The following is a 21,866-nucleotide window of genomic DNA, read 5'->3' as shown; positions in this document are numbered from 1 at the left end:
TGGAGCAGCACTCTCTCTTTCCTCCTTCTCAAATTAGAATCATAATATCAGAATTTAAGCCTCATCTCTGGATCTATGAGCTATATTGTTTTTAGTTGTTTCAGTCATGTCTGACTCTGCGACTCTATCGACTGTTGCCCATCAGGCTTCTCTGTCCATGGAATTCTCCATGCAAGAATACTGGAGTGGCTGCTTCCAAACCAAGAACATATTATATCTCTCCATCTGTTGATGTGGTCTTTGATTTTTTCCTTAATCAGTGTCTTACAGTTTTCTGTATATAGGTCTTCTGTCTCTTTTTGCTGTGCTGTGCTGTTACTTCAGTCACGTCCAGCTGTTTGCAACCCTATGGATTGTAGCCCTCCAAACTCCTCTGTCTGTGGGATTCTCCAGGCAAGAATACTTGAGTGGGTTGCCATACTGTCCTCTATGGGATTCTCCTGGCCCAGGGATCAAACCCGCATCTCTTCTGTCTCCTTCATTGGCAGGCAGGTTCTTTACCACTAGTACCACCTAGGAAGCACTTTGTCTTCTTAGGTAGGTTTATTCCTAGGTATTTTATTCTTTTTGTTGCAATGGTCAATGGGATTGATTCCTTAATTTATCTTTCTGATTTTTCACTGTTAGTGTATAGGAATGCAAGGGATATCTGTGTATTAATTTTGTATTGTGCGACATTACTATATTTATTGATTAGTCCTAATGATTTTCTGGGTGCATCATTAGGATTTTCTGTGTAGTATCACCATCTGCAAATAGTGAGAGTTTTACTTCTTCTTTTCCAACCTGGATCTTTCATTTCTTTTTCTTCTCTGATTGCCATGGCTAGGACTTCCAAAACTATGTTAAATAATAATGGTGTCAGAGGCACCCTTGTCTTGTTCCTGATCTTGGAGGAAATGCTTTCAGTTTTTCACCATTGAGAATAATGTTTCCTATGGGTTTGTCATATATGACTTTTAATATGTTGAGGTAGGTTCCTTCTATGTCCATTTTCTGAAGACTTTTTATCATAAATGGGTGCTGAATTTTGTCAAAATCTTTTTCTGTGTCTATTGAAATTATCCTGACATTTATCTTTCAATTTGTTAACATAGTATATCACATTGATTGATTTGCATATATTGAAGAATCTTTGCATCACTGGGATAAATCCCACTTGATCATGCTGTAATATTATTTTCATGTGTTGTTGAATTCTGCTTGTTACAATTTTGTTGAGGATTTTTGCATCTATTTAATATTCATCATTGTTATTGACATGTGATTTTCTTTTTTGTAATGTCTTTGTCTGGTTTCAGTATCAGGGTGATGATGGCCTTGTAGAATGAGTTTGTAAGTGTTTTTCCTCAGCAATTTTTTGAAAGAGTTTGAGAAGGACAGACATTAAAGTCATCTGGCCCTGAGCTTTTGTTTTTTGGGGAGATTTTTGATCACCCTTACAATTTCAGTGGCTGTGATTGGTTTGTCCATAATTTTTATTTCTTTCTGGATAAGTCTTGGAAGGTTGAACTTTTCTAAGAATTTATCCATTTCTTCCAAGCTGTCCATTTTATTGGCATATAATTGCTTACAATAGTCTCTTATGATTCTTTGTGTCTCTGTATTGTCTGTTCCAACCTCTCCTTTTTCACATCTAAATTTGTTTATTTGAGTCTTCTCCATTTTTTTCTTTATGAGTATGGCTAGTGGTTTGTCAGTTTTGTTTATCTTCTCAAAGAACAAGCTTTTAGTTTTATTGATCTTTGCTATTGTTTCCTTCATTTCTTTTTCATGTATTTCTGTTCTCACCTTTATGATTTGTTTCCTTCTGCTAACTTTGGGGGATTTTGTTCTTTTCCCAGTTGGTTTAGGTGTGAGCTTAGGTTATCTATTCGATGTTTTTCCAGTTTCTTGAGGTAGGATTGTATTGCTATAAACTTGCCTCTTAGAATTGCTTTTGCTGCTTCATATGGGTTTTGAGTTGCTCTGTTTTTGTTGCCATATTTTTCTTATTTCCTCTTTGATTTCTTCAGTAACCTGTTGGTCATTTAGAAGTGTATTGTTCAATCTCCATGTGCTTGTATTTTTTAGAGTTTTTTTTTTTCCTGTAATTGAATCTAGTATCATAGTGTTGTGGTGAGAAAAGATCCTTGATATGATTTCAATTTTCTTAAATTTACTGAGGCTTTATTTGTGACCCAAGCTGTGTTCTATCCTGGAGAATGTTCCGAGAAAATTGTATTCTTCTGAATTTGAATGAAATATCCTGAGGATATCAGTTAACTTCATCTGGTATAATGTGTCACTTAAGGCTTATGTTTCCTTATTAATTTTCTCTCTAGGTGATCTGTCCATTGGTGTAGGTGGGGTGTTAAACTCCCCTACTATTATTGTGCTTTATTGTGTTACTGTCGATTTCCTCTTTTATGTCTGTTAGTGTTTGCCTTATGTATTGAGGTACTCCTAAGTTGGGTGCACAAATATTTACAATTGTTATGGCTTCTACTTGGATTAATCCATTGATCGTTGTGTAATGTTCTTCCTTATCTCTTGTAATATTCTTTAAAATCTATTTTGTCTAATATGAGAATTGCTACTCAGAATTTCTTTTGATTTCCATTTTCATGGAATATCATTTTCCATCCTCTCACTTTCAGTCTGTATGTGTCTCAGGTCTGATTTGGGTCTCTTGTAGACAAAATATATATGAGTCTTGTTATTGTAGCCATTCAACCAGTCTGTGTCTCATGGTTGGATTATTAGATTCATTTATATTGAAAGCAATTGTTGATATAAATGTATCATTCTATATAGATTTGATAGACAGAGTGCCTGATGAACTATGGATGGAGGTTCTTGACATTGTAGAGGAGACAGGGATCAAAATCATCCCCATGGAAACGAAATGCAAAAAAAGCAAAAATGGCTGTCTGAGGAGACCTTACAAATAGTTGTGAAAAGAAAGGAAGTGAAAAGCAAAGGAGAAAAGGAAAGATATTCCCATTTGAATACAGAGTTCCAAAGAATAGCAAGGAGAGACAAGAAAGCCTTCCTCAGTGATCAATGCAAAGAAATAGAGGAAAACAACAGAATGGGAAAGACTAGAGATTTCTTCAAGAAAATTATAGATACCAAGGTAACATTTCATGCAAAGATGGGCCTGATAAAGGACAGAAATGGTATGGACCTAACAGAAGCAGAAGATATTAAGAAGAGGTGGCAAGAATACACAGAAGAAAGATCTTCATGACCCAGATAATCACGATGGTGTGATCACTCACCTAGAGCCAGACATCCTGGAATGTGAAGTCAAGTGGGCCTTAGGAAGCATCACTATGAACAAAGCTAGTGGAGGTGATGGAATTGCAGTTGAGCTATTTCAAATCCTGAAAGATGATGCTGTGAAAGTGCTGCCCTCAATATGCCAGCAAATCTGGAAAACTCAGCAGTGGCCACAGGACTGGAAAAGGTCAGTTTTCATTCCAAACCCAAAGAAAGGCAATGCCAAAGAATGCTCAAACTGCCACACAATTGCACTCATCTCACATGCTAGTAAAGTAATGCTCAAAATTCTCCAAGCCAGACTTCAGCAATACATGCACTGTGAACTTCCAGATGTTCAAACTGGTTTTAGAAGAGTCAGAGGAACCAGAGATCAAATTTCCAACATCTGCTGGATCATCAAAAAAGCAAAAGAGTTCCAGAAAAATATCTATTTCTGTTTTATTGACTATGCCAAAGCCCTTGACTGTGTGGATCACAATAAACTGTGGAAAATTCTGAAAGAGATGGACATACCAGACCACCAGACTTGCCTCTTGAGAAACCTGTATGCAGGTCAGGAATCACAGTTAGAACTGGACATGGAACAACAGGCTGGTTCCAAATAGGAAAAGGAGTACGTCAAGACTGTATATTGTCACCCTGCTTATTTAACTTATATGCAGAGTGCATCATGAGAAATGCTGGGCTGGAAGAAGCACAACCTGGAATCAAGATTTCTGGGCGAAATATCAATAACCTCAGATATGCAGATGACACCACCCTTATGGCAGAGAGTAAAGAGGAACCAAAAAGTCTCTTGATGAAAGTGAGAGAGGAAAGTGAAAAAGTTGGCTAAAAGCTCAACATTCAGAAAACTTAGAATCGTGGCATCTGTCCCATCACTTCATGGGAAATAGATGGGGAAACAGTGGAAACAGTGTCAGACTTTATATTTTGGGGCTCCAAAATCACTGCAGATGGTGACTGCAGCCATGAAATTAAAAGATTCTTACTCCTTGGAAGGAAAGTTATGACCAACCTAGACAGCATATTAAAAAACAGAGACATTACTTTGCCAACAAAGGTCCATTTAGTCAAGGCTATTTTTTTTCCAATAGTCATGTATGGATGTGACAGTTGGACTGTGAAGAAAGCTGAGTGCTAAAGAATTGATGCTTTTGAACTGTGGGTTTGGAGAAGACTCTTGAGAGTCCTTTGGACTGCAAGGAGATTCCAGTCCATCCTAAAGGAGATCAGTCCTGGGTGTTCACTGGAAGGACTGATGTTGAAGCTGAAACTCCAATACTTTGGCCACCTCATGCGAAAAGTTGACTCATTGGAAAAGACCCTGATGCTGGGAAGGATTGGGGGCAGGAGGAGAAGGGGAGGACAGAGGATGAAATGGCTGGATGGCCTCACTGACTCGATGGACATGAGTTTGGGTAAACTCCAGGAGTTGGTGATGGACAGGGAGGCCTGGTGTGCTTTGATTCATAGGGTCGCAAGGAGTCAGACACGACTGAGCGACTGAACTGAACTGATGTATTATTCAGCATTTTCTTAATTGTTTTGTGTTTGTTTTATATGCCTTTCCTTCTCATGTTCCCTGCCTATAGAAGTCCATTTATCACTTGTTGTAAAGTTAGTTTGGTGCTGCTGAATTCTCTTAATTTTTGCTTGTCTGTAAAGCTTTTGTTTTCTCCATCAATCTTGAATGAAACCTTTTCTGAGTAGAGTAATCTTGGCTATAGATTTTACTCTTTCATTATCTTGCATATATCTTTCCCTTTCCTTCTGGCCTGCAATGTTTCTGCTAAAAATCAGCTCATAGTCCTATGGGGGTTCGTGGACTGAAAGTTGCTTTTTCATGTTGCTACTTTCAAAATTATATTTGTCATTACTTTTGACAACTTGACTGTAATATATCTCATGGGGATTTCCTTGTATTCATCTTAATTGGGATCTATTCTTCTTCCTGTTTCTGGAGGCTCATTTCCTTGCTGATATTTGGGAAGTTTTCAGCTATTATTTATTTGAGTGGTCTCTATGACCCTTTTCCTCTGTATTCTCTTTTATGATATGCTTGAGTATATTGGGTTTCTTTTGTGGTACTTCATACATTGTGTAAGCTCTCACCACTCTTTTTCATTTCTTTTTCTTTTTGCTCCATTGATTTACAATAACATGTTTTCAAATTCATTGGCTCTACCTTCTGCTTGATCTAGTCTGTTTTGACTTAGTGAATTTTTCAGTTTAGTTATTGTATTCTTCAGATATGTGATATTTTTTGAAATTTAAAAAATTTTCCTCTTTTTTCAAATTCTCACTTTGTTTATATATTGTTCACCTGTTCTTCCCACACTGATTTTTTAATGACATTTACTTTTAAAATAACAGAATGGAAAAGACTTGTGATCTCTTTAAGAAAATTAGAGATACTAAGGGAATATTTCATGCAAAGATGGGCAAAATAAAGGATAGAAAGTGTATAGACCTAACAGAAACAGAAGATATTAAGAAGAAGTGGAAAGAATACACAAAGGAACTATGCAAAAAAGATCTTAATGATCCAAATAACCATTATGGTGTGATCAGCCACCTAGAGCCAGACATCCTGGAGTGTGAAGTCAAGTAGGCCTTAGGAATCATCACTATGAACAAAGCTGGTGGAAGTGATGGAAATCCAGATGAACTATTTCAAATCCTAAACGAAGATGCTATGCAAGTTCTGCACTCAATATGCCAGAAAATTAGAAAAATTCAGCAGTGACCACAAGACTGAAAAAGTCAGTTTTCATTCCAATTCCAAAGAAGGGAAAAGCTAAAGAATTTTCAAAATACTGCATGATTACACTCATGTCACATGCTAGCAAAGTAGTGCTCAAAATTCTCCAAGCTAGGATTCAACAGAACATGAACAGACAACTTTCAGATGTTCAAGCTGGATTTAGAAAAGACAGAAGAACAAGAGATCGAATTTCCAACATCCATTGGATCATAGAAAAAACAATAGAATTCCAAAATAAATAAACAAATAAATAACCCATCTACTTCTGCTTCATTGACTACACTAAAACCTTGTCACTGTGACTGTGTGGATCACAACAAACTGTGGAAAATTCTTAAAGAGATGGGAATACCAGACCACCTTATCTGCCTCCTGAGAAACCTGTATGCAGATCAAGAAGCAACAGCTAGAACTGAACATGGAACAACAGACTGGTTCAAAATTGGGAAAGGAGTACGTCAAGGCTGTATATTGTCACCCTGCTTATCTAATTTATATGCAGAGTACATCATATGAAATGCCAGGCTAGATGAAGCACAAGCTGGAATCAAGATTGCTGGGAGAAATATCAATAACCTCAGATATGCAAATGACACCACTCTTATAGCAGAAAGTGAAAAGGAACTAAAGAGCCTCTTGATGGATGTGAAAGACGAGAGGGAAAAAGCTGGCTTAAAACTCAGCATTCAAAAAAAATAAGTTCATGGTATCTGGTCCCAACACTTCATGGCTACTAGATGGGGAAACAAAAGAAACAGTGACAGTCTTTATTTTTTTGGGCTCCAAAATCACTGCAGGTGGTGACCACAGCCATGGAATTAAAAGACACTTGATGGATGAAACTGGAGCCCATTATACAGACTGAAGTAAGCCAGAAAGAAAGACAACAATACAGTATACTAATGCATATATATGGAATTTGAAAGATGGTAACGATAACCCTATATGCGAGACAGAATAAGAGACACAGATGCATAGAACAATTTTATGGACTCTGAGGGAGAAGGTGAGGGTGGGACGTTCTGGGAGAATAGCATTGAAACATGTATATTATCATATGTGAAACAGAACACCATTCCATGTTCGATGCATGAGACAAGGGCTCAGGGCCGGGGCAATGGGATGACCCAGAGGGATGGGATGGGGAGGGAGGTGGGTGGGGGGTCCAGGAAGGGGAACATATGTAAACCCATGGCTGATTCATGTCAATGTATGGCAAAAACTATTACAATATTGTAAAGTAATTAGCCCCCAACTAAAATAAATAAATTTATAAAAAAAAAAAAAGACACTTGCTACCTAGAAGAAAAGCTATGACCAACCTAGATAGCATTTTAAAAAGTAGAGCCATTACCTTGACTCCAAAGTCCATCTAGTCAAAGCTATGGTTTTTCCAGTAGTTGTGTATGGATGTGAGAGTTGGACCATAAAGAAAGCTGAGAGCTGAAGAACTGATGCTGTTGAACTGTGATGTTGGAGAAGACTCTTGAGAGCCCCTTGGACTGCAAGGAGATCCAATCAGTCCATCCTAAAGGAAATCAGTCCTGAATATTCATTGGAAGGACTGATGCTGAAGCTGAAGCTGAAGCTCCAATACTTTGGCCCTCTAATGTGAAGAGCCAACTCATTAGAAAAGACCTTGATGCTGGGAAAGATTGAAGGCAGGAAAAGAAGGGGACAACAGAGGATGGGATGATTGGATGGCATCATCAACTCAATGGACATGAGTTGGAGCAAGCTCTGGAAGATGGTGAAGGACAAGGAAGCCTGGTGTGCTGCAGTCCATGAGTTTGCAAAGAATTGGACACAACTGAATGATTGAACAGCATTTTGAATTCTCTACCACTTAAATCATATATTACCATTCCATAATGTCACCTTCAGGAGATTCATCTTTCTTCTTAGTTTGAAAATAATTTCCCATTTCTTCTTTTTCCTTGACTGTATTTTAGTGTCTGAGTGTTAGATGATAAGGTTTTTTAATTATCATTGTGTCATCATCATCGTCGTCAGTATTACAAGAGCTAACACACATTAAGCTTAATACATTCTAGGCCATTGAAATTTAATACTTAAAATAATGTCAAAGATAGAAACTCATCTTACAGAAGAGAAAACAGAGTTTTGCTAATCCCCACATTCACACATAGAGCAAGGAGAAGAGCTAGTTTTGAAACTTGACAATCTGTTTTGAATTCTGTTGAGCACTTCAAATTCTACTCATTTAAACTGTTTTCTCCTACTCTCAAAATCCTTCTCATGTTTTAAGATATATCTCTTCTACGCAGTCTTCCCAAACCCTCTGTCTTTTCTTCTCTCAGCCTTGTAAACATGTTTTGTTCCCTCCTTTGTGGTCCTACAGCCTTCCGTTTTCCTCTTCTGTCACTGTCTTTCACCTTTACCTTTTATGAGGTATTGGCATATTGTTTTCCTAACAATGAGAGCACTGAAGGTGGAGATCTGTTTTCAAGTTAAATGATATACAGATTATACAGGGGATTCCCCTGGTGGCTCAGATGGTAAAGAATCTGTGCGATGCAGGAGATCAAGGTTTGATCTCTGGGTCAGGAAGATCCCCTGGAGAAGAAAATGGCCACCTACTCCTGTATTCTTGCCTGAATAATCCCACGGACAGAGGAGCTTGGCTGTCTACAGTCCATGGGGTTGCAAAGAGTCATGCATGACTGAGTGACTAGGCATGCACAGTGTTATATAATTTGTTGAATTTAGCAATCCCCATAACACTTAAAAATTGGAACATTTTTATATTGCTGCCCTTTCCTTCTCTCTCCCACTCTTCTGCCCTTCACTGCAGATTCCTCATACAGCTGGCTGGAGCCCCAACATGTTTCTTTAGGACTGCCTGTCCACATTCCTCTCCTCATTTGGATATAACATGGGTTCACTACTTTACCCCTTTCTTTCTAGACTTCAGATTGTATAGAATGCTTTCCAAGTGCTTTCCAAGAAGACATCTGGTCATCAAACCAAGCAGCACAGGTATTATTATATTCACCTTATAGTCAAGAAAATCAAGATTCAAGAAAAGAACGGTTGAAATCACACAATCAACATATTTCAGAAGCAGATGGAAGTCCCAGTCACTTGAATCTAATTCCCTTTGCCATTAGTAGATTAGCTCCCCTGTCATGATTAATGTAGCATCTGGGCAGAATCACCAGATGGCCAAGAAAGACATGCGTTAAAAGGATTCCTGGAATATTCTTCTGTAATGTTTCCTAAATTATAAGGGGGAGACAAATATAGACAAGAATGCAAGTTTCCTGGGGAAAAAAAAAAGGTTTCTGAATACTTCTCATCTTTGCACTTATACTCTGCCAATTTCTAAAAATTTAAATCATGTAATACACCCAAATAGTCTTTATGGCCTCCAAAAATGTTTAGAGTCTATTATTAGCTTTTGAATATTTTCTTCAGATTTCTTACTTGTGTGTATGGATTTCCTGTACTGTTTTATTTATTGTTGTTATTTGCTTCTTTAACATGATATTACACATTCATGAGTATGATGTTTCCTTAGCCCCTTAGCACTTTGGTTATTCTTCTTTTTTCATATCATGTATCCCCCATATTATTACTTGTTCAATGTCAACTCAGATATTTCTAGATTGTGCAGTCCATAAAGGCAGCATCATGCTCAATACATGCTCAGTAAATCAAGAAATAATCGATGACAGAGCCAAGTTTCTGTGTTTTATCCCTGTGAAACCTAATGGCTTAATTTTATTTCTTTGCCATAAATGTTTACTTTTAATCATACACTGGCTCTAAACTCTCTTAGACTGACTCCTAAGCAAAGACACATACTGGGCTGCCTTTCACCTATCACTAAATCTACATAGTGATCAAAAGTTGGCAGAAAGAGAGACATGCTTCCTAAGCTTGTTGCCAGTCCAGTACATTACATTGAGTGCCTATAGTATATGATCAAAACATAAGTGTTGTAATGAGAGAAGCCTAAGGTGAAATGGGAGAACCTAGGGGTAACTTGGTATTCGGGAGAAGTGCTGCCTGGGCCATGTGATGTTGCTTCATTTGATCCACTCATGACTTGGCCACAGATCATCTGGGCAGCATTATTCCATAGATATCATTTTATAATGTACTGGGGACATTGTACTCAGTAAATTTTCCCTGACTAGTACCTGGATAGTGCCTATCTCATATTATAAGACACATCAAGAAGTACGTTTATTTACTATATTTTTTACTGTACAGGGCCTATCCCAGCAGCACACACAAACACTGAGATTCTATTTGAAGAAGACTAAAAATAATGATGCTCTTATTCTTACGTGGATTCTCAGTGTCTCTGTAGGTAGAGTTCTTAAGTTTCTTTTTTGCTTTCTGGCAGCTTGAATTTGAATGATTATTACAAGAGAACATATCTTTTAAATGATTTGAAAAGGTAATCCCATAGCCTACAAGATCTAAGATTTAAGAAGCTTTGGGGGAAATCATCCTTGATTTTTTTCCATTAATATACCTACTCCTGTTTCTCATAGTTCAGTGCCCTTCTTTTTTGGTGTAATCTCTCTGCTAGGTGTCTGCACCTCAGGGAGATCTTAGGAGGTTTTGAACTTATCTCTTATCTTAATCTTCCAGTAAAAATGAGGCTCTGTGTTTCAGAAGATAGCTTTGAAAATCAGATTCAGAAAGCCAGGGGTTTTAGACCCATTGAAGGGTGGTGGATATATGTAGCTCCGTTTACCAGCAGTGCCAGTTTATGCTTATCCTGGACCTATTTTCTTGGCTATAGACATCTCCATCTCAGATTGTTCTTATATTGCCTCCTGCCATGCTCTGGAAGGAGTATAAAGAATGCCTTCTGCATACCAACTGTTCAAGATTCTTCCCTGAAAAGTGACTGCCATATGTGTGTCGTGTGTGTGTCTCTGTGTGTGCGTCTTCTAGGCCTATGACCTTCAAGGCATCCTGGAGTGCCCATGGCTCTGGAGGTGGAGAAAGGAAATGCCCAGAGTTGCCTTGGGAAGCTTATCTAAAGGCAAATGACAAAATGTGGCAGCTATCATTCCTTTCAGTTGACCAGATATAGTACAGATTTGTTTTGTCTTAATTTTGTTGTGTTTATCTAGTTTTGAGGCACTGACTGGAGGTTAGATCAGTTCCCCTTTTTGAGCAGTTGATTAAGTCCATACTCAAACCAATTTCCTTATCAGGTTCTCACACTAAAGGACCTCTATACACTTGATGCCTAATTTCCTTGGGCATTATATCATACAACTTTATACCCTTATACCATACAAATACCATACAACTAAGTAAGTCTACAAGGAGATCAAACCAGTCAATCCTAAGGGAAATCAGTTCTGAATATTCATTGCAAGAACTGATGCTGAAGCTGAAGCTCCAATACTTTGGCCACCTAATGCAAAGAAATGACTCGTTAGAAAAGATCCTGATGCTTGGAAGGATTGGGGGCAGGAGGAGAAGGGAATGACAGAGGATGAGATGGTTGGATGGCATTACCGACTCAATGGACATGAGTTTGAGCAAGCTCTGGGAGTTGGTGATGGACAGGGAAGCCTGGCATGTTGCAGTCTATGGATTCACAAAGAGTAGGACTTGACTGAGCAACTGAACTGAACTGAACAGTCCCTATGTCTGGAGCCAGAGGAATTATTCAAATTAGTCAATCCACGGGGAGCCAAAACCTAACTAATCCACCCTGCTTGTCATATATAAATTGCACAGCTACAGATTACTGCTACCCTATTGCTGGATTTCAAACCCTTATATGACTTGCTTAAGAGTCTTCATCCTAAAAGAGATCAATCCTGGGTGTTCATTGGAAGGTCTGATGTTGAAGCTGAAACTCCAATACTTTGGCCACCTCATGCGAAGTGTTGACTCATTGGAAAAGATCCTAATGCTGGGTAGGATTGGGGGCGGGAGGAGAAGGTGATGACAGAGGATGAGATGGTTGGATGGCATCACCGACTCGATGGACATGGGTTTGGGTAGACTCCGAGAGTTGGTGATGGACAGAGAGGCCTGGCGTGCTGCAATTCATGGGGTCGCAAAGAGTCGGACACGACTGAGCGACTGAACTGAAGAGTTTTCTCTCATTCACAGCTATTAGTGACAAAAAGTTCTGTCTTCTAACTATTCAATATCATGATATTATATCTCACCATTAAAGAATCTTTAAATCTTGTAAAACTGCAGCAAACTATATAAGATACCTTCATTGTCAGGAACTGAAAGCATGGACTCAACTAGTTTAAACAATAAGGAAATCTTCTGTCTCACATGGCAGGAAATCCTAAATGATGTTGACTTCAGGTACATACTGATCAAGACTTGGGCTTCACTTCTGTGGAGTTCTGAAGGCTCTTCCTTTCTTCCAAAAAACTTAAAACAATTGAGATATAAATAACATAAAATTTGTGTTAATTTCAGGTGTCAGTTCATTTCAGTTGCTCAGTCGTGTCTGACTCTTTGCGACCCCATGAATCGCAGCACGCCAGGCCTCCCTGTCCATCACTAACTCCTGCAGTCTACCCAAACCCATGTCCATCGAGTCGGTGATGCCATCCAACCATCTCATCCTCTGTCATCACCTTCTCCTCCTGCCTCCAACCCTTCCCAGCATTAGGGTCTTTTCCAATGAGTCAACTCTTTGCATGAGGTGGCCAAAGTATTGGAGTTTCAGCTTCAACATCAGTCCTTCCAATGAACACCCAGGACTGATCTCCTTTAGGATGGACTGGTTGGATCTGCCTGCAGTCCAAGGGACTCTCAAGAGTCTTCTCCAACACCACAGTTCAAAAGTATCAATTCTTCGGCACTCAGCTTTCTTCACCATCCAACTCTCACATCCATACATGACATGTTTTCAGGTGTACAACATAATAAATCAATATTTGTATACATTGTGAAATGATAATCACAACCGGTCTAGTTAACATCCACCACCATAACTATATATATTTTCTTATTGTGATGAGAACTTTTAAGGTCTAGTCTCAGCAACTTTCAAATATAAAATTCATTATTATTAACTATGGTCACCATGTTGTGCATTACATATCTATGACTCATTTATTTTATAACTGGAACTTTGTACGTTTTGACCTCCTTCATCCATTTCATCTACCTCCCACCCTGTTTCTGGCAACCACCAATCTGTTCTCTGTATCTATGAGTTCTTCATTTTTTCAAACATTCCACATATTGTTGTTGTTGTTCAGTCACTCAGTTCAGTTCAGTTCAGTCGCTCAGTCGTGTCCGACTCTTTGCGACCCCATGAATTGCAGCACGCCAGGCCTCTCTGTCCATCACCAACTCCCGGAGTCTACCCAAACCCATGTTCATCGAGTCGGTGATGCCATCCAACCATCTCATCCTCTGTCATCCCCTTCTGCTCCCGCCCCCAATCCTTCCCAGCATTAGGGTCTTTTCCAATGAGTCAACCCTTCTCATGAGGTGCCCAAAGTATTGGAGCTTCAGCTTCAACATCAAACCTTCCAATGAACACCTAGGATTGATCTCTTTTAGGATGGATTGATTGGATCTCCTTGCAGTCCAAGGGACTCTCAAGAGTCTTCTCCAACACCACAGTTCAAAAGCATCAATTCTTCGGCACTCAGCTTTCTTCACCGTCCAACTCTCACATCCATACATGACCACTGGAAAAACCATAGCCTTGACTAGACGGACTTTTGTTGGCAAAGTAATGTCTCTGCTTTTAAACATGCTATCTAGGTTGGCCATAACCTTCCTTCCAAGGAGTAAGCGTCTTTTAATTTCATGGCTGCAGTCACCATCAACAGTGATTCTGGAGCCCAAAAAAGTAAAGTCTGACACTGTTTCCACTGTTTCCCCATCTATTTCCCATGGAGTGATGGGACCAGATGCCATGATCTTACTTTTCTGAACGTTGAGCTTTAAGCCAACTTTTTCACTCTCCTCCTTCACCTTCATCAAGAGGCTCTTTAGTTCTTCTTCACTTTCTGCCATAAGGGTGGTGTCATCCGCATATCTGAGGTTATTGATATTTCTCCCGGCAATCTTGATTCCAGCTTGTGTTTCTTCCAGACCAGCGTTTCTCATGATGTACTCTGCATATAAGTTAAATAAGCAGGGTGACAATATACAGTCTTGATGTACTCCTTTTCCTATTTGGAACCAGTCTGTTGTTCCATGTCCAGTTCTAACTGTTGCTTCCTGACCTGCATACAAGTTTCTCAAGAGACAGGTCAGATGGTCTGGTATTCCCATCTCTTTCAGAATTTTCCACAGTTTATTGTGATCCACACAGTCAAAGGCTTTGGCATAGTCAATAAAGCAGAAATAGATGTTTTTCTGGAACTCTCTTGCTTTTTCGATGATCCAGCGGATATTGGCAATTTGATCTCTGGTTCCTCTGCCTTTTCTAAAACCAGCTTGAACATCTGGAAGTTCACGGTTCACATATTGCTGAAGCCTGGCTTGGAGAATTTTGAGCATTACTTTGCTAGCATGTGAGATGAGTGCAATTGTGCGGTAGTTTGAGCATTCTTTGGCATTGCCTTTCTTTGGGATTGGAACAAAAACTGACCTTTTCCAGTCCTGTGGCCACTGCTGAGTTTTCCAAATTTGCTGCCATATCGAGTGCAGCACTTTCACAGCATCACCTTTGAGGATTTGAAATAGCTCAACTGGAATTCCATCACCTCCACTAGCTTTGTTCGTAGTGATGCTTTCTAAGGCCCACTTGACTTCACATTCCAGGATGTCTGGCTCTAGGTGAGTGATCACACCATCGTGATTATCTGGGTCGTGAAGATCTTTTTTGTACAGTTCTTCTGTGTATTCTTGCCACCTCTTCTTAATATCTTCTGCTTCTGTTAGGTCCATACCATTTCTGTCCTTTATCGAGCCTATCTTTGCATGAAATGTTCAGTCACTAAGACTGTCCAATTCTTTGCAACCCCATGAACTGCAGCACGCCAGGTTTCCCTGCCCTTCACCATCTCCTGGAATTTGCTCAAACTCATGTAAATTGAGTCAGTGATGCCACCCAACCATCTCATCCTTTGTCATCACTTTCTTATCTTGCCCTCAATCTTTCCCAACATCAGGGACTTTTCCAATGAGTCGGCTCTGTGCATCAGGCGGCCAAAGTATTGGAGCTTCAGTTCTTCAACATCAGTACTTCCAATAAACATTCAGGGTTGATTTCCTTTATGGTTTACTGGTTTCATCTCCTTCCTGTCTAAGGGACTCTCAAGAGTCTTCTCCAGCACCATAGTTTGAAAGCATCAATTCTTTGACTCTCAGCTTTCTTTATGGTTCAACTCTCACAACTGTATATGACTAATGGAAGAAAACAGATTTGACTATATGGACCTTTGTCAGCAAAATAATGTCTCTGGTTTTTAATATGCTGTCTAGGTTGATCATAGCTTTCTTTCCAAGGAGCAAGCATCTGTTAATTTCATGTGTTCAGTCACTGTCTGCAGTAATTTTGGAGCCCAAGAAAATGAAATCTTTTACTGTTTCCACTTTCCCCCCATCTATCTGCCATGAAGTAATGGGACTGGATGACATGATCTTAGTTTTTTGAATGTTGAGTTTTAAGCCAGCTTTGTCACTCTCCTCTTTCACTTTCTTCAAGAGGTTCTTTAGTTCCACTTCACTTTTTGCCATTAAAGTGGTATCATCTGCATATCTGAGATTGTTGATAATTCTCCTGGCAATGTTGATTCCAGCTTGTGTTTCACCCAGTCCTGTATTTTGCATGATGTTCTCTGCATATAAGTTAAATAAGCAGGGTGACAATATCAGTTCAGTTCAGTCGCTCAGTCCAGTTCAGTCGCTCAGTCTTATCCAACTCTTTGCGACCACATGGACTGAAACATGCCAGGCTCCTGTGTCCATCACCATCTCTCGGAACTTGAGGAAACTCATGTCTGTGGAGTTAGCGATGCCATCCAACCATCTCTTCCTCTACTGTCCCTGTCTCCCCCTGCCTTGATGTACTGCCTTCCCAGTTTTGAACCAGTCCATTGTTCCATGACTGGTTCTAACTCTCGCTTCTTATCCTGCATACAGGTTTCTTATTCTACATATAAGTGAGATCATATAATCTTTTGTCTTTCTCTTTCTGACTTATTTCAGTTAGCATAATGCCCTCAAGATTCATCCATGTTTTTATAAATAGCAAGATATCATTCTTTTTTATCATTGAATAATATTTTGCTCTACACACACACACACACACACACACACACACACACACATATATATATCTGTATTTGCACCTATTTATCTGTATATATAAATATAAATATATTACAATATATTTTTCTATTTTTTCACTGATGGTGCTTAGGTGGCTCCCACATCTTTGCTATTGTAAATAATGCTGCAATGGACATGAAAGTACATAAACAGGGTGGGGGGTCCGCAAAGAAAGAGAAACTGTCATGGTTTTCTTGACATAAGAGAGACTATTTTTGGCCTAAGACATTTTGTGATCTAAACCTGGCTACAATTCTTGCCATTGAAGTGCTCTCAGTAATTAATGATCTTAATGAACAAAAAAATGCAGAAAGTTTCTGTTATCAAGCAAAAGAAGTAACAACAGAACCCTCAATTCTGTTTCAATGACAAAGATTAGTCTAAAGTGTTCAACCTCAAGATCAACTGGAACCTAAGAGATGATGATGTTGATCTTTTCTGACACTCATAACTTCTATCAACAAAAGTTTAAACTCGGCTCACCACTCAAGCCCCTCCATGAATATGCATCTACCTTTAGCTTCAGTTCAGTTCAGTCGCTCAGTCCAGTTCAGTCGCTCAGTCTTATCCAACTCTTTGCGACCACATGGACTGAAACATGCCAGGCTCCTGTGTCCATCACCATCTCTCAGAGCTTGAGGAAACTCATGTCTGTGGAGTTAGCGATGCCATCCAACCATCTCTTCCTCTACTGTCCCTGTCTCCCCCTGCCTTCAATCTTTCCCAGCATCAGGTCTTTTCTAATGAGTCGGTTCTTTACAACAGGTGGCGAAAGTATTGGAGCTTCAGCTTCAGCATCAGTCCTTTCAATGAATATTCAGGACTGATTTCCTTTAGGATTGATTGGTTTGATCTCCTTGCAGTCCAAGGGACTCTCAAGAGTCTTCTCTAATACCACAGTTCAAAAGCATCAATTATTTGATGCTCAGCTTTCTTTATGGCCCAACTCTCACATCCATACATGATTACTGGAAAAAACATAGCTTTGACTAGATGAACCTTGTCAGCAAAATAGTGTCTCTGCTTTTTAATATGCTGTCTAGGTATTGTCATGGCTTTTCTTCCAAGGAGCAAGTATTTTTTAATTTCATGGCTGTAGTTACCATCTGCAGTGATTTTGGAGCCAAGAAAATAAAGTCTGTCACTGTTTCCATTGTTTCCCCATCTATTTGCCATGAAGTGATGGGACAGGAACCCATCATCTTCAGTTTTTGAATGTTTAATTTTAAGCCAGCCTATTCATGCTTCTCTTTCACCTGCATCAAAAGGTTCTATTGTTTCTCTTCACTTTCCGCCATAAGGGTGGTGTCATCTGCATATCTGAGGTTATTGACATTTTCCCCAGCAATCTTGATTCCAGCTTGTGCTTCATCCAACCTGGCATTTCTCATGATGTAGTCTGCATATAAATTAAATAAGCAGGGTGAAAATACACAGCTTTGATGTATTCCTTTCCCAATTTGGAACCAGTCTGTTGTTCCATGTCCGGTTATAATTGCTGTTTCTTGACCTGCATACAGCTTTCTCAGGAGGCAGATAAGGTGACCTGGTATTCCCATCTCTTTAAGAATTTTCCACAGTTTGTTGTGATCCACACAGTCAAAGGCATTGGCGTAGTCAAAGAAGTAGAAGTAGATGTTTTTCTGCAATTCTCTTGCCTTGCCTATGATCAAACGGATGTTGGCAATTTGATCTCTGGTTCCTCTGTCTTTTCTAAATACAGCTTGAACATCTGGGAGTTCACAGTTCATGTAGTATGAGGCCTAGTCTGGAGAATTTTGAGCATTACTTTGCTAGCATGTGAAATGTGTGCAGTCATTTGAACATTCTTTGGCTTTGCCCTGCTTTGGAATTGCAATGAAAACTGACCTTTTCCTGTCCTGTGGCCACTGCTGAGTTTTCCAAATTTGCTGGCATATAGAGTGCAACACTTTCACAGCATCATCTTTTAGAATTTGAGATAGCTTATCTGGAATTCAGTCACTTTCACTAGCTTTGTTCGTAGTGATGCTTCCTAAGGCCCACTTGACTTCATACTCCAAGATGTTGACTGTAGGTGAGTGATCACACCATCGTGGTTATCTGGGTCATTAAGAACTTTTTCATATAGTTCTGTGTATTCTTGCTGCTTCTTCTTAATATCTACTGCTTCTGTTAGGTCCAAGCCGTTTTTGTCCTTTATTGTGCACATCTTTGCATGAAGTGTTCTCTTCCAGTCTCTAATTTTCTAGAAGAGATCTCTAGTCTTTCCCATTCTATTGTTCTCCTCTATCTATTTGCATTGTTTACTTAGGAAAGCTTTCTTATCTTTCCTTGCTATTCTTTGGAATTCTGCATTCAGATGGATATATCTTTCCTTTTCTCCTTTGCCTTTCACTTGTTTTCCTTTCTCAGCTATTTCTAAGGCCACCTGAGATACGTATTTGTCTTTTTTCATTTCTTTTTCTTGGGGATGGTTTTGATCACTGACTCCTGTACAATGTTGGGAAATTCCCTCCATTGTTCTTCAGCCACTCTGTTTATCAGATCTAGTCCCTTGAATTCACTTATCATTTCCACATATAATCGTAAAGGTTTATATTAGATCGTACCTGAATGGAGTAGTGGTTTTCCCTACTTTCTTCAATTTAAGTCTGAATTTTGCAATAAGGAATTCGTGATCTGAGCCACAGTCAGCTCCCAGTCCTGTTTTTGCTGACTGTATAGAATTTCTCCATCTTCTGCTGCAAAGAATATAATCAATCTATTTCAGTATTGGCCATCTAAGAGACAATTCTGACTGAATGTTGGATCTGATTCTTTGACTTTAACTTTTGCTCTTTGTTACTTTTGTTATTATAATCATACATAACAGCTTGCCTCAGGGAACCCTGTCCCTCTGCCTGACTGTTAAAGTGTTTTTATTCAGCTCAACAGAGAGACAATCTGACCCAGCCCACTTGTGAATCACTGCAGAAAGAAGAAATATACACCCCTTGTCCTATTTTTTAAGATAAATGGCCTTTTTTACTTTCTCATCTCCTCTCCTTGTCTCTTAAGAAATTGGCATCCAGACCCTGTAAGTTGGTTATTTTGAGACATTAGTCCGTCATTTTCTTGGTCAGCTGGCTTTCCGAATAAAGTCATTTTCTTTGCCTCAACACCTCATCTCTGATTTTATTGGCCTGTTGTTCAGTGGGCTATCAGAGTGAGCCTGGTTTCAGCAACATGACTTTAAGACCTCTCCCTATTCCCCACAGAAGGGGACACATTTTTTGAGGCCTTAGCCTACTGTGTTTCCTCTTTGCCTGGCAAAGAAACAAAACCACTCTTCATTTTTCCTTCATAACTCTGTTTCCATATTTCTGTTTCTCTCCATGCACCAAAAGCCAAGATTTTGTCAACAATATGTTTATAGAAAACTCTTAAATCAGAGACTAGAGGGATCAGTCTAAGCCACTACACCAGTCCCTGATCTCAGAATTAATTACACATACGTATGAAACCTGTCCAGGAGCAACCCCAACTACATGATGCAGAAGGGAAGTGAGGACAATAAAGTATTGTGTCAGTTGAAGTACTTGAGGATGGTTTACAGAAAATTAATCAAAGTCATTGAGGTAATTTTTTCCTCTAGACATCAGCATTTTGGTCCTTTAGTTCCTTGAGTGTGGTAAAAACGTGGCTCAGGCTGTAAGCTCATTAATTGCTCTGTACACAAACACTAATTACAAAGAGATAAGGTTTAATACTAGCTGTACATGGGGTGTTAAGCAGCTAGCTAGCTTTGAAAAGAAAAGGAAAAAAAAAGGAAGTATTTCTTAGAAAGGAGGATGAAGGAATGAGGATGATTGGATTTAGGCTAGGAAAATCCATCAGGATAAAACATACTCTTGTTTCCTTACCTTTTTGATGAGATTGCTACATGATTCATGCATTTCATCTTTTCAGAGATATTACAACTATGACAAACATCCAGAAAAACACCTGAAATGCGAATGAAGGTCAAGAGTGAGATTTAACCTGAGTATGAAACATCAATTTTTCCAAAGGCTTTAACTACAGTCTTTGAATTTAGCCTCCACTCTTATCTGACCTTCAAATATGCAGCCACTAAATCTGGTTAAAATACAATTTCCTCACCTTAATTGTTGTTTGAATTTTAATTTACTCATGGCTTGACCTTAGCATAGTTTCTGATGCATGAATCACTGTTGAATAAATGAATGAAAGAATGAGACTAATGGAGATTTGCTGTCTCAGTCTACACCTGAGCTACTGTTGGGGGAAAAACAAAGCATATAGTTTATGAAGGATTAAAGGTAGATTTCACATAAGAATGAAAGCCTGCACAGTTCATTTTATAAGTAAGCCAAAAGAACGGACTGTATAGTATCATTTGAAAATTCTCTAGAAAAGTGGTTGCTCAAGTATTTATTTCTGCTAGTACTTCTTTCCATTGACTGAAGTTTTACATTTCAATGAAAACCTTCAGTGTGGTTAAAATATACTGCTCTTGGGAAACAATGTATGAATATAATTTAGGTGTAAATACTTCTACAGGAAAAGACTGAAGGTTTATTCTACATGCCAAGGTGCTCAGGACTACTTCTGTAAATGAGATGGCTAATAGACAAGGTTTGCTGGTGGAAGGATGGTACGGTGCCCACAATAGTCTAGGTGAGCAGACTTATGGGGTGAGAACTGAGTCTGGGTTTGTAGCAGCTGCAGGCAACAAAATCCTGAAGATAAAGTGACTGACTCTGAATTGGAGATTAGGAACTTGGCAGAAGGTTGCCGACTTTCTAATGACTAATATCCAGCTGGGACAGACCATATCTTTGGAGTACAGTGAGTCTGCATCTTGGGTCACTGTTTTACTTTCTGAAGACTAGTGAGAAATGATTACAATATTTCAGCTCCAAGTCCTTAGAAATCATTTAAACTAATCTCTTCATTTTACAGCCACAGTAAGTACCTGGAGTAAGTCATACATAAGTGGAGAAGGAAATGGCAACCCACTCCAGTATTCTTGCCTGGGAAATCCCATGGACAGAGAAGCCTGGTGGGTTACAGTCCATGGGGACACAAAAGAGTCGGACACAATTTAGTGACTAAACAACAACAATATGCATACATAAGTAGTTGATGACTAGAGCCCCTGGCTACAGTGCTTTTTCAGTTTATCCAATATCCAAGTATAATCCCCAAATTGCACATATATGAAAGTTGAGAATTTCTGAACTGAGGTGTGAGTTACCTCCAGGTGAGCTACCTTGTGGCCTGGTCTCAGCACAGATGGCCACTCTAAAGAAATATACAAGTGTAAGAACCAGAAGGAAATGATGAACAATTAATATTTTTCAGTTATTCAGGAAAAGACAATTTTAACATTCAGTCGATCTTTCTAAAAATACTTTTCTCAAAGTCTTATTCATCCACAGTACCGTTGCCCCCAGACTCTCTTCTTTCTCTAATCTTCTTCAAGTTTGCTTTTGGGCCCAGGCTATACTGACTTTTCACTATAAAAATTTCTCACTTTCTGTATTGATTCACTTATTTAGTGGAAAAGAAATCTTGCTCT

The 21,866-nt window shown here is 39.1% G+C and overlaps 1 long non-coding RNA gene across 1 annotated transcript in view; it reads right to left on the bottom strand.

The window, feature by feature from the left end:
* Positions 1 to 21,866, bottom strand: part of LOC145547134 (uncharacterized) — an 88,703-nt gene that overhangs the window by 34,468 nt on the left and 32,369 nt on the right. Inside the window, exons 2-4 of the long non-coding RNA XR_014083563.1 lie at positions 20,188 to 20,269; positions 18,895 to 19,026; positions 12,262 to 12,430 (exon numbers count right to left, since the gene is read on the bottom strand). This is a non-coding gene — a long non-coding RNA (uncharacterized LOC145547134). The remainder of the gene's footprint in view (positions 1 to 12,261; positions 12,431 to 18,894; positions 19,027 to 20,187; positions 20,270 to 21,866) is intronic.

This window comes from Giraffa tippelskirchi, chromosome 4, assembly GCF_054371585.1.
Source record: "Giraffa tippelskirchi isolate mGirTip1 chromosome 4, T2T-mGirTip1v1.2.pri, whole genome shotgun sequence".
Taxonomy (NCBI): domain Eukaryota; kingdom Metazoa; phylum Chordata; class Mammalia; order Artiodactyla; family Giraffidae; genus Giraffa; species Giraffa tippelskirchi.
The sequence above is the reverse complement of the archived record's forward strand: the minus strand, read 5'-3'. Positions and strand labels throughout refer to the sequence as shown.